This window comes from Lepisma saccharinum, chromosome 7 (genome assembly GCF_977018435.1).
Source record: "Lepisma saccharinum chromosome 7, izLepSacc3.1, whole genome shotgun sequence".
In the NCBI taxonomy this organism is placed as follows: Eukaryota; Metazoa; Arthropoda; class Insecta; order Zygentoma; family Lepismatidae; genus Lepisma; species Lepisma saccharinum.
In genome coordinates, this window is record NC_139235.1 from 2,795,697 (window position 1) to 2,807,394 (window position 11,698).

Below are 11,698 nucleotides of genomic sequence, written 5' to 3' on the forward strand. Positions count from 1 at the left end.
AAGACATAAATCAAATTGGAAATCCTGAGACATAGGGACGAGAAACTCTATTTCGTTAAGATGTTTACTTATCGTTTCAGAAAGTGGGAGGGGAGGGAGGGGAAAATCAAGCAAAGTGCCGTTTAAGGAAGAGACACTTTTTTCCTCCATTCAATTTGAAAGCAAGGCCACATTGTATTAACTCCGTACAGCTTTGACGCACAATTCATAAACGTCACGGGTTGTTTGCCATTATATTCTTGCATTTTTTTCGCTTCCTTGCTTTCGGAACTGAAGAGCTGATATATATTGCCACCGTTTCACGTTGCAATACCCAAGTGTTTACCGAAAGCTCGACACAAGTTGTATTTTCAACGAGATTTCCTTCAAACAATATCTACAGGCGTTTGATTTAGCGAAGGGAAACATTCTTGAGTGTTCTTTGCTTTCTCGGATTTCGGTTTCCACGAACGACATGTTAAGGTGGCTAGAATAGCGTAGAGAATAGCAGCAGCGCCCCTAGTGGAGATAATCCTGAACTGAATCGTAGCTGATATGAAATCCTATGTGCTTAGAATGCGTTACTGACAAGAAGTTGGGAGATTAATGTAAAATACCATCAGTGGCGCAACCAAAGGGGAACGGGGGGACATTGCCACCCTCAACTTTGGACCGATGTAAGTTCTAGGGGAGGCAAAAAACTAAGACAGCCAAGTGTATCTGGAGGGAGCAATTACCGCCCACAACTTCAAATTTTATGCAAATAAAAATACTTTTCAAAATATTTGCTTGTTCGCTTCGCTCGCAATGCCTACTTTTCTTAGCCTTATCAACTTCAGAACCGTAGCTAGGTAGCAGCGGGAGTCGATCCTGGGCGCCGAATGATCTAAATGAAAATAAGTTGTAAGATTGATTGATTTGTGGTTGTAAGTCCACTTTACGCACAGAAAGGCTAATCGGGACTGGACCTACAGTTTACATTAGGATCCAAACCACTGTGTCTCCAACGGGTATCGAATCCGTGACCCCTTGATCACAAGGCGACTATGTTACCACTACACCATCGGTGAGGCACAAAAGTTGTAAAAGAGAGAATGCATTGGCGTCCGGTGAAATTATTTGCGCCCTATTAAATCAATATTGATTTCAGCCTGCAAAAAAATTGGATCCAAATATTTTCTTGCTCGCTTCGCTCGTATTTTCTCATTTTTCTCTGTAATGCATTGTAAATTACCAGGTAAATAAATAAATTTTTCCTGTAAATGTTCTAAAATGTTCTACATGCATGAACAATTGTTTCGAGGAAAGGGAGCGTGCACATTTGAGACAATTTATGTATTGATTGATTGATTTGCTTTATTATACTTCGCGTCTTGTGCCACGTTCGGCTAATTTGCGAAGATGGGGATGAGCGATGATATGATGAAATTGATGAATGGACACTAACAAACATCCATCCTCAGACCAGGATCCGAAAACGGGACCCCTGCTAACCACTCTGCCACGAGGGCCGGCTGACAATTTATGTAATTTTTGCTGTTGGATGTTGTGAGATGGATGAATAGGTTGCGTAATGTATTTAAATGATATATGTTGTGTATCATATGTATTAAAGAAACTTTGAATACATACACAATTTAGTGTCCATGTCGCTCCATGTTGCATATATCTGAAACATACCGTGCATGAAAGTTATACATATTAATGTAAAAAATAATTATATTTGGAATGCATTTATCAAGCACTTTCTGTCTTTCAAAAATAGTTTATGTTCTTGTTTTCCATTATGAATGTGAAATTGAACGTGTTGCAAAAATAATTCAAATCGTTTGTTCGAACACAAATGCTTTAGAACCTACTTCTACCCCTTTTTTGCATAATTTACGAGGATAATAACGTCTTTGATACTACTACTACAAATAATAATAATAATAATGTTGGTCCCGGGTTCGAATGCCAGCTTGGGCATGGATGTTTGAGAGTGTCCATTCATCAATTTCACCATATCATCACTCATCCCCATCTTCGCAAATTAGCTAAAAGGTGGTACAAGAAGCGAAGTAAGATAAAGCAAATCAATAATAACAATAATAATAATGTTATGATAATAACAATTATTATTAGCTTTATGATTATTAAAATTATTATTATTATTAAATTTATAATTTATTATTATTATTATTATTATTGGTACATTTATGCTGGTACTTGCCCCCCCCCCAGACAAAAATTCGTGGTTGCGCCTCTGATACCAGCTACCGTATTCAATTAAAAATAAAGTTATTTGACATTCACATTTATTCCTTGAAGCCAAGATGAAAGATATGTGTCGTCAATTCTAAGACTGGCTGTCTATCTGTCTCTCAATTCTAGTAACTTTAAATAGCTATTTGTGGTCCAAAAATTACTTAACTACTTTGTAAGTGCATAGAAACCCTTACAGAACTAGCTGTGGTGTCGTTCTGTAAGGAAATACATTATGTTTGACTAGCGTTGTGGAATACAGTAGTACCGAATTCCGCAACCACAAGCGCCAGCGGCAGTTCCATTAAAAATGGCTGCTTTCACAGGTCAAGAGCGAGCTCGTTGAAAGTTCTTGGCCGCATCCACTTCCAACAAGATGGCGCACCACCTCACCGAAGTCTGCAATATATACTCAGTAACAGATTTACAGGTCGAGGTCGGCAAACTGCATAGCCACCTCGTTTACCTGATCTGACACACTTCGATTTTTTACTTTTTGGGTTACATTCACCAACCTGGAAATCGGTTATTGAGGATATCCTGGACTTCGATGAGGTACTGGGATGGTGCGCCATCTAGTTGGAAGTGGATGTTGCCAAAACACACAACGAGCTTGCGCTTGGCCTGTGAAAGCAGCCATTCTTAATGAAACTGCCGCTGGCGCTTGTGGTTTCGGAATTCGGTACTATTCCACAACGCTAGTCAAACTTGATGTACTCGTATTTCCTTACAGAATGACACCACAGTCCTGTAACGTTTCCGAAGAAACTTTATACACTTACAAAGTCGTATAGTCCATTTTGGACCACCATGTATTTACTGGGTCTCCACAGAACTAGGAATTTAACAAAACACAGGCCCAACTATTTTTTTCCTGAAACACCTGGAACACGTATCTACTGTTTAAGAACGGCAAACTTCAGAAGCTGAAATTTCAGCACGCTTGATTTAGTCCGCTTTGGAGACAATCGTGATATTTCGGAGACCGCATTCTGCGCTGACAAGATGGGCCTCGCTTAGCCATTCAAGTCACGGCTCCCAAGCTGCATAGACCATCGAGGTGGCCACTCCAAATTGACATTTCGACCCTCCTACCGCCCCCCCTCGTCCCTCTCCCACCACCGCGGCCTTCCCTATACACTCGAGTCACTCTCAGAGGCACTAACTTTGGCAACTAACTTCCCATAATGCATTGTACGTGCTCAGAAGCAAAATTGAAACTGGACGCACGCGAAATTGTTAAATTTTCTGCAAGGAATTGTATATTTGCTTGATGAACTGTAGGCAACCTCCATTTTTACTGCATTTTGTAATGGCGCATTGTTGTATTTTCCTCTTTTTTCGGTCTCTGCTGATTTATTTTTGTTGGTCGCTTTTTTACTGGGTAACCACAATATAAGTTGCTTTAGCCAGAGTCCTCTGGAACCAGTTCCAAGCAACAGATGGCGCTGAAACTTGGTATAGAGGCTATGGTGACCATGGCGAAGCGAATACTGGTGAAAAAAAAAATAGTTGAAATTTTTACCACCAGGTGCAAATGTGGCGTTTAAATTTAAATATTCCACACTCAGAACCCTCTGGGGCCCGTTCGAAGCAACGGATTGCGCTGGATCTTCATATAGAGGCTATGGAGACCATGCGGAACCGAATGTTGACGAAAAAATAGTTCAAATTTTTACCACCAGGTGGAAATGTGGCGCTGAAGTAACAACGACCAGTAATTATGAGTTTATGTCTGTACAGCAGTATTCCGTATGTGACTTGTCAACGCGAACGACCCTTTCGAAGCATAAGACAGTGATCAACAGTCACACGCAGCGTTTCTCGGGATGTTGTTCACTGTGCATCAAATTTCAGCGCCACATTTCGATCTGCTGGTTAAAATTTGTACTTTTTTCGTAATCTTTCGCTTCCCAATGGTTTCCATAGCTCTATATTAAGTTTCAGCGCAGTCCATTGCTTCAAATCGTAGCGTTTAACTAGAATTTCGAATCGGAGAAAAACAGAATGTTGTAATTTTATCGCCCAAAAGAATAGCCTTTTCTACCGAGTTCTGACTTTTTGTGTACAAGCCACTAAGCTTTTGTAGGAAAACGCATATTAGATGCATACAATCAGACATGTACGTCATAAATAAGAAAGCTGCACAATACACTATTAGTAACATTATCTACAGTATATAGAGCTTGAAGGTGAAATGCGTATTCCAGTGTCGTGCATGCATGTTAATAGGTTTCGTCAATATGCACGCGTACAATACATACCATTACTCAAATTACAAAATCAACCATTGTTTGACATTTGATAATGGCTTTAATGTAATGCACTTCAATATACAGCTTTTATCTTTCTCCCATAATATCAACAAAGGCACAAACAAAAGCATAACGATATTCAATACATAACAACCCAATTAATCTTACTCGTTAGTGTAGAGTTTATAATATTCTGTCGTTAAATTTTAGCAGTTTTTAATTCACAAAAACTGGACGGAACCGGTTTTTCTCGTGAGCGCATGCGCATTCCTGATTTCTCTCTGTGCTGTGGCTCGAATATGAAGTAAAGATGGCGGGGTTAACCGCTTGGAATATTAAACATGGACATATACTCATGTTCAGTACTGCATTGAAACATAAAGAAATAAACTTCTACATTTAAATCTAAGTATTTTATCTTGAATGAAAGTAGACAGTGATCATGGTCATTAAAATTACATAAATTAGATTACTATGTAATGGCCGTCAATACTTTAAAAAGAGTTATGGTAATTTTTAAGACCACGAAAACGACGGTCTTAGTGTATTATCTCATCATCCAAATTTTTACAATGTTGAGACCAGTGACGTCGGTTAAGGGGAGGCAGTACACTATGCCACTTTTGCCCTCCGCACTATGATAAACTTTATCTACCAAACCAAAGGAAATTAAAATGTCCTTGCACCCCCTCCTTTCAGTTTTGGAATTCAATCGCCGCCGCTGTTGAGACAAAACAAAAATTTCGCACATTTTGCCACTGCCACCCCCCCCCCCCTACTATGATATAGGCTACCTTATCTGCCAAGGGAAAGTAAAATGTCCACGTGCGCTATAAAAATTCACAATGAAAGGTGGAGACATCTAAAGCAGTAATCTAGAAGCTCATTCCGTTTCTGAGAGTTCATAATGAAAAGGTAGAACATTGGTTTGGTCAATGTCTCAGAAAACGGACCGACGGAAATATAGCGCCGCCTACCAAATCACAAACCGCGCACAGAATTCCTTTCACGCTAAGAGCAAATGAGATTCAAATTACAACCGTAATAACAGCGTGAGCAATGCCCGTTCTACAATTGAACCGGGCGGAACAAAACTTTATGTTTGCATTTCCGCAGACCCTAGTGTATGGAATTATACTAATTTCGTCGAGGTTTTGCCCCCTCGCGCCCTCCTTGAATCTCAAGTTGGAGTTTAACAGCGCCCTCTCTCTCTCTCTCTCTCTCTCGCTCGGCCACCATTAAAGTGGGGAAACAATGAATAGCCGGGGAGCCTACACTCTCGCATATTCAGAAAGTTATGCGTGAATAAAGCCTGCCTGACTCTTCTTGGCGTCAAGCAAACCGCAAGAAGTCTCCCTCAACTGAAGTGGAAGGACATTTTGTCCCTTTGCGTCACGTACAAACGGCCGTTATGTGCGAAACAGTAATGGAAAGCTTTGGGAATGGTTCGTTTTCATTCCTCTCCGCTAGATGGCAATGACGTAGCCAACATCATAGTTGTACAGCTTGCAATTAAATCTTTCTTGTTCGAGCTATCTTTCTTCCAAAATGTAGTTATGTTTTTGCACTAAAGCTAGTTTACTACAGGAAGGGGTTATAGTGCTTGCCCATTCTTCTGTTTCAATAAGAGAATCGTAAGTTCTCGCAAAAAGTTATTGGACTCTTGCTTCCTTAAAAACGTACTCGCTTGTTTAAGTGGTGCTGAAATAGCACTCCACCCATTATCCATGCTACTCCTACCCACTAACACCAGCAACAGTTGCACGTTGTATATAATCCTACCTAAACCTAAACTCCCCAGTCTTAATGGAGGTTAGGTTAGGATCAACCCAATCCTAAACCGCTCAGCGTGATGTGTGTGGTAATTCCTTATCGTCAGGTATATGGAGATAGGTCAAGGCACTTACAGAGCTGTAGAGCCACGGGTTGTGGTTTATATGCAACTCCAGTATCCTTTGTACACCTTCCAACATTTTCACTTCAAACTTTTCATCGTCGGAAGATTTGAATCGATTTCTGTTATTTGGCGTCGCTGTTCTGTCACTTTTGGCTAATTATATGATAAAATTGATGAGGAAACGCTCACAATGAACATTCATACAGAGGCCTGGATTTGAATCCGGGCGTCGTAGCGTGATATGCTAAACACTCCGCCACGGAGATCAGAGCACCATCGTAAGAGAGAAGACAGTACGCAAACGTACATAAGTAGTTGAAAATCTATCACGACTGTGGATCATAGGTTGAAGTAAGCCTTGGACTGTCCGGGGTGAATTACTCCGAGTCTTTGAACAGTAAACTTTTGTTTTCGCATAAATAAAAAATGCAATAGACACAAAGAAAAAAAGAAAATTCTATCCTAAAAATTGAAAATATAATTAGTTCTTGGAAAGAGCAAGTAGGAAGAGAGACTATGATGTAAACTACTGTTTATTCATGATTGCACAATGGTGCACTGCCTGGAGGTAAGAGTGTGGTCCATTGTGGTTCAGCCTGGAATACTTGTCTGATTTATTATCCTTTGTTGTATTCCACTACCTGCTACATAATGGAGATGATTGTGTATTCCTTTTTGCGTATAATTTGATTCTGAAACGCCCTACAACAACAAACAAAGAACCCTATCCAATTCGCTACACAAGGCTCTTCATGCGAGAAGGAAATGCTTCAGAAACTCCCGTATCTGCTGTTGCAGACATGTATTCTGCAAAGTTCTGCAACTTTGATGCTAAGCAAGCATTTTGCAAATTTGCATCTTCTCCTGTAAAGTAACCCAAAATAATGAACCATCACAATGTACGACATAAAGTTGGACGTACCCTCCAGAGTTGCCTAATTCAGAAGGAGCTCGCGCGCATATCTCTCCTTTATTATGAGGTAACGTTCATGGACAGGCGCGGGGGCCAAGAACCTTCTTCATTCCCGCCTCCGTCAACACCTTTTACCGCGCCTGCCCTTATTAAATGACCGTAAATTCAGCAGTAACATTATGATATGGAAATAGAGGGTCGCAAGGGGATCCCAATTGCGTTTATGAACCCGTAAAGACACCACGAGTCTTAATGGCCAATAAAAACCGAGAAGTTACTAATAAGGTCGCCAAAATCAATGTTTCCAAAGTAATATGTTTGTTACTATAAGGAGATGAAAATTAGGCTTCTATGCCAAAGACTTGACGGTTGTATTTATACGTATATACTTTCAGAAGCATGCTTGTATTCACCGATAGAATGAGGATTTCTTATACATTCTGCAAACCGCCTGTGGAGATCATGTTATTGGAATGAACTTTACTGTGTAAACCATTAGTCCACACTATTATTCGGGTTTTAGCTGATCCCCCTGAACGATGTCTGATGTCACATTCAAAGTATTCTACCGAAAACAGAAGTTACTAATAAAAATCGCTGCGTACGTTATTAGTTGTTTCCACATGTGGATTGATGTGCTGTGCAAAGTTACAAGTTTTGCATTAATTGGTGTACAATTTATGAATTTTGTTGTTAGTGTTATAAATTATTAAACACTAATAACAAGACTTTATTTCCAAATAGAACTGAACATATTTTAGTTGACCAAGAAATTTGAAAATGTGTTAGAGATTTTATTTATATGGTGTGCCATCTGTTGAAAATAAAAATTTGCTGTGTTGTAGGATTTGAGTAACAAAACGTCAGAAACACGAGTAAAGACCGTACAAGCATTTAATTTGAGAAATATTTAATTGCAGTTTTGAATATTTTTTAAGATAAAATAGATCATTTGCCACCCTCTCGCACTTTTAATTTAACTTTCAAAAGAGTAAAGCTTCTCGTAACGTTCAATGGGGGAAACGAACTCACCGCATTTTCTAGCAATGTTTATCTAATTCAAACTTAATTATCTAATTCAAACATAATAAACAATGCCATTGGAAGCCGAGAGTAATCTGCTTGATGTAAAATATGGCGGGGATAGTTATGTAGCGCGACGTCTACTTATTTAACGTGCCTGACGTCATTCTGGTTCTACGCTACAATGGTAATGTCAGACCCACAAAAACAATTAAACAAATAAACAAAAGGCAATCATTAATAACCTATTTACCTTTTGTCCCAGGGTAAGTGCCATCAGTCGGAGCCCAAGAGATTACATAGGGTAGAACAAATCACACCACAGGGTTAGTTCTAAATATACTGTAATTTCAATAAAAGAGCACATGCATAAACATTACATCATTGCCCATTTCACTCATACATTCACACACGCATTCGTATCTCGGCAATCCAAAAGACATGAGTAATTGGTACAATAATAGTTCGGCGGCATGTTTAAAGTTAGCTACATTAATTTAAACTGTTCTTAATTTGACATTCACATTTGCATTTATGGAAAAACCATGTTCCGGTAGGAGCTTAACCTGCACGACAAAAACACTACTCCTTTTATGTTGTTGTAATTGAATGTTAATCTTTATATTGTTACTTTTTGCGGTTAACCAGGATCACTGTTATATTATTATATTGACAATTTATAGCGTCGTACAATCTGAATGTTAGATACTTTGGATAATTGAATAAATGAAAGCTGTACGGTTTTATATGTTAAAAATATAGTTGATGCAATTTAATCACCGTAATAAGCAATGTCTGTTCGAGATTTTTTATGTAATTAAGCGAGCTCCTTGGATGTCACGACGGGGCTAACGAAGCTTATCCATTTTCACGTCCATTCCGGCTTACCTTTGTCGGCTCTGACTGAAGTCCTCGTGGTGGAGTCGTGGATGTTTATCGGCGTGGTCAATAGATGGCTTCCGGGCGATAAGATTGGATCTCCGCATCTTCAAGGATTGGCAATAACACAACACTGAACGGTGCGACACACAAAGCGGATACTTTAAGCGGGTGGTTCGCGAAAGATTGTGTACGATAACACGCCGAAGAAAATCTGAGTAAAACTGGTGTCTTCCGCTTCTCTGCGCGTCTATTTATTTGCTATTCAAAAGGTTCGTTACTGTAGCCTCTCTTGCCAAGCGTTGATAAATTGTCCTCAAATCGTAGCCTCTTGTCCTGCTATCTTCGCCCGTATATTTGGAGTTCTTTGACCCTTCTCCAAAAGCACCTCGAAGAGAGGTTACCCTAAGACCGGGCCTATTGTAACCTGCACGTTCGTTCCGAAGACAGTGCCAGGGAGTCTGTAGCTATTGTTATCCAGTCTAGCTGTTTAACCTTTAATATCGGGCTTAATTTATCTCCTATCAAATTCTGCTTTGGGGATTTCGTCGATGATAATCTGCTGCTGGGCTGTCTTTAATTTCAGTTGAATCTGACCATTGGTAATAAAGTTGTATTTTTTTATTTCTTTACCCGAGGCTCGGCCTCTTCTCTCGGGAAACAGGCTAGTCCTTCGCTCTCCGCCGTCCAACTCCCGGTGAACAGCCACAATCCAATGCATATTATTGCTTATTACGATGATTAATTGATTTACCTGATAATTAGCAAGATTTTATCGTTATATAGTGTGGACGTAAGAATTTACATATTCTCTACGACGTTCGTTTCAGTAACATATGATCTCAGGCATTTAGAGCCTTCTCCATGCAACGTTTTCATCTGTGCCATCTGGTGAAAGTTTCTGGAACTACTTAAAGTGGGATAGTCTCGGTATATGAACGAATGAAGAATAATGTGGGAAAAGTGTGTTTAACAAATGTTAAACCTCCTGCAGAAGTATCAGACTTTCCTAAGACACTCGATTCATCCTCTGTTACATTGTAATTTTAACATTTGTAATCACAATGTAGCAGTAGCGGCGATCGTGTGCCAAAATCGAACCAGAGATAGTTTACATTCTCTTCATAGACAAAGTTTAGCATTAAAAGGCCATAGTGCGGGGGGAAAAGTGGGCCCCATAATCGCTGTCACTGATGAAAATGACAGAAAAGTAAGTTTGGACATCTCGGAAATAGCACACCAGGACAGAATTCCGGGTTCGAATCCCGACCACACCTGTTTTTTTCCTGCAAAAGTGTCTTTGAAATGTTCTATTCATTTAAACATTCTTCCAAATTATATCTTTATGCGCTACCCAGTCTGCTGGTAATCTGCAGCTATCAAAAAATGAAGAAAGGTTTAATAACAGTGTTCATATTAGAGGAATTAGGCACCTAGGAAAACTCTAGCGACTTCACAAGCAATGGGCTTAAAACCTAACTAACGTGGAGAACTAAATTATGCATTTAGAGAGAACTGTGTCTGCATTTCCACGTGGTGCATTAGTTATTTGCATGCCTCATTCATCGCCCCCGTCCAATTACATTTTCAACCGCCCTGCCTGGGGACTACACCTTGGCGCCTTGATTGTACTCTCCCCCCCCATTTCAGCCCCCTCCCTCTTCCCCCTGCCGATAATTACCCGAGATGAGTCCTTCTTGCACGTGGCACCACAGGGGGCTGATAAGAAAGGGGGGCAGGCGGGGGGACTGCTTGGAGCCCCCCTTCTCTCTCCTAGTCTTCCAGTCTATGTTGCTATTCAGTATTTATGCCGTTGGAAACTCCATCAAAACTTTGTGCGTAAAAGTGCAAACCTCGCGCATCCTACAGCTGTACCCGTGGGTGGAGGAGGAGACGTGGAACTGATTTCATTATGACCAATTAAAAATGAAATTTTCCCTGAATTAAATTAAGTTTATTATTTCCCGCTCCTTTTTATCTTTTCGTACTTGTTGCGGGTATTTTTCTTTTTTTTTCGTTATGAGATGCGATCACTGCCTTAATTTTATGTCTCAATTTGCAACACACTGTATATGAAGACGGGTGTGATCAGCACCGTCCTCTAACCGTTTCAGCTTCCAGATTGCGTACAAGTAGCAATTTGTTAGAGGCTGGGATGAAGCCTACAGCTGCTCCACTCAGGTACATGGCTGGAAAATTCTCACCTGGAATCCCCCACCCAACGAATCAAACCTGGGTCTTCCGTGTGGTAGTCGGACGTCCTATCGACTGAAGCTTTATTTGTTTATCTCTCTCTATCTTCTGCCTATCTCTTTCTGTGTGTGTCTCTCCCCTTTCTCTCTATCTGCCTATCTTTTTCTCTGTGTGTTTTCTCCTTCCTTCCCCCTCTCTCCTTCCTATCTGCCTATCTTTTTCTCTGAGTATCTCTCCTTCCATCCCCCTCTTTCCTTCCTATATGCCTATATCTTTCTTTGTTCATATCTCCTCCCTCTGTCTCTCTCTCTATCC

At 40.2% G+C, this 11,698-nt stretch overlaps 1 long non-coding RNA gene across 1 annotated transcript in view; it reads right to left on the minus strand.

The window, feature by feature from the left end:
• LOC145990113 (uncharacterized) overlaps positions 1-11,698 on the minus strand; it is a 529,338-nt gene that overhangs the window by 112,355 nt on the left and 405,285 nt on the right. The window lies entirely within an intron of this gene.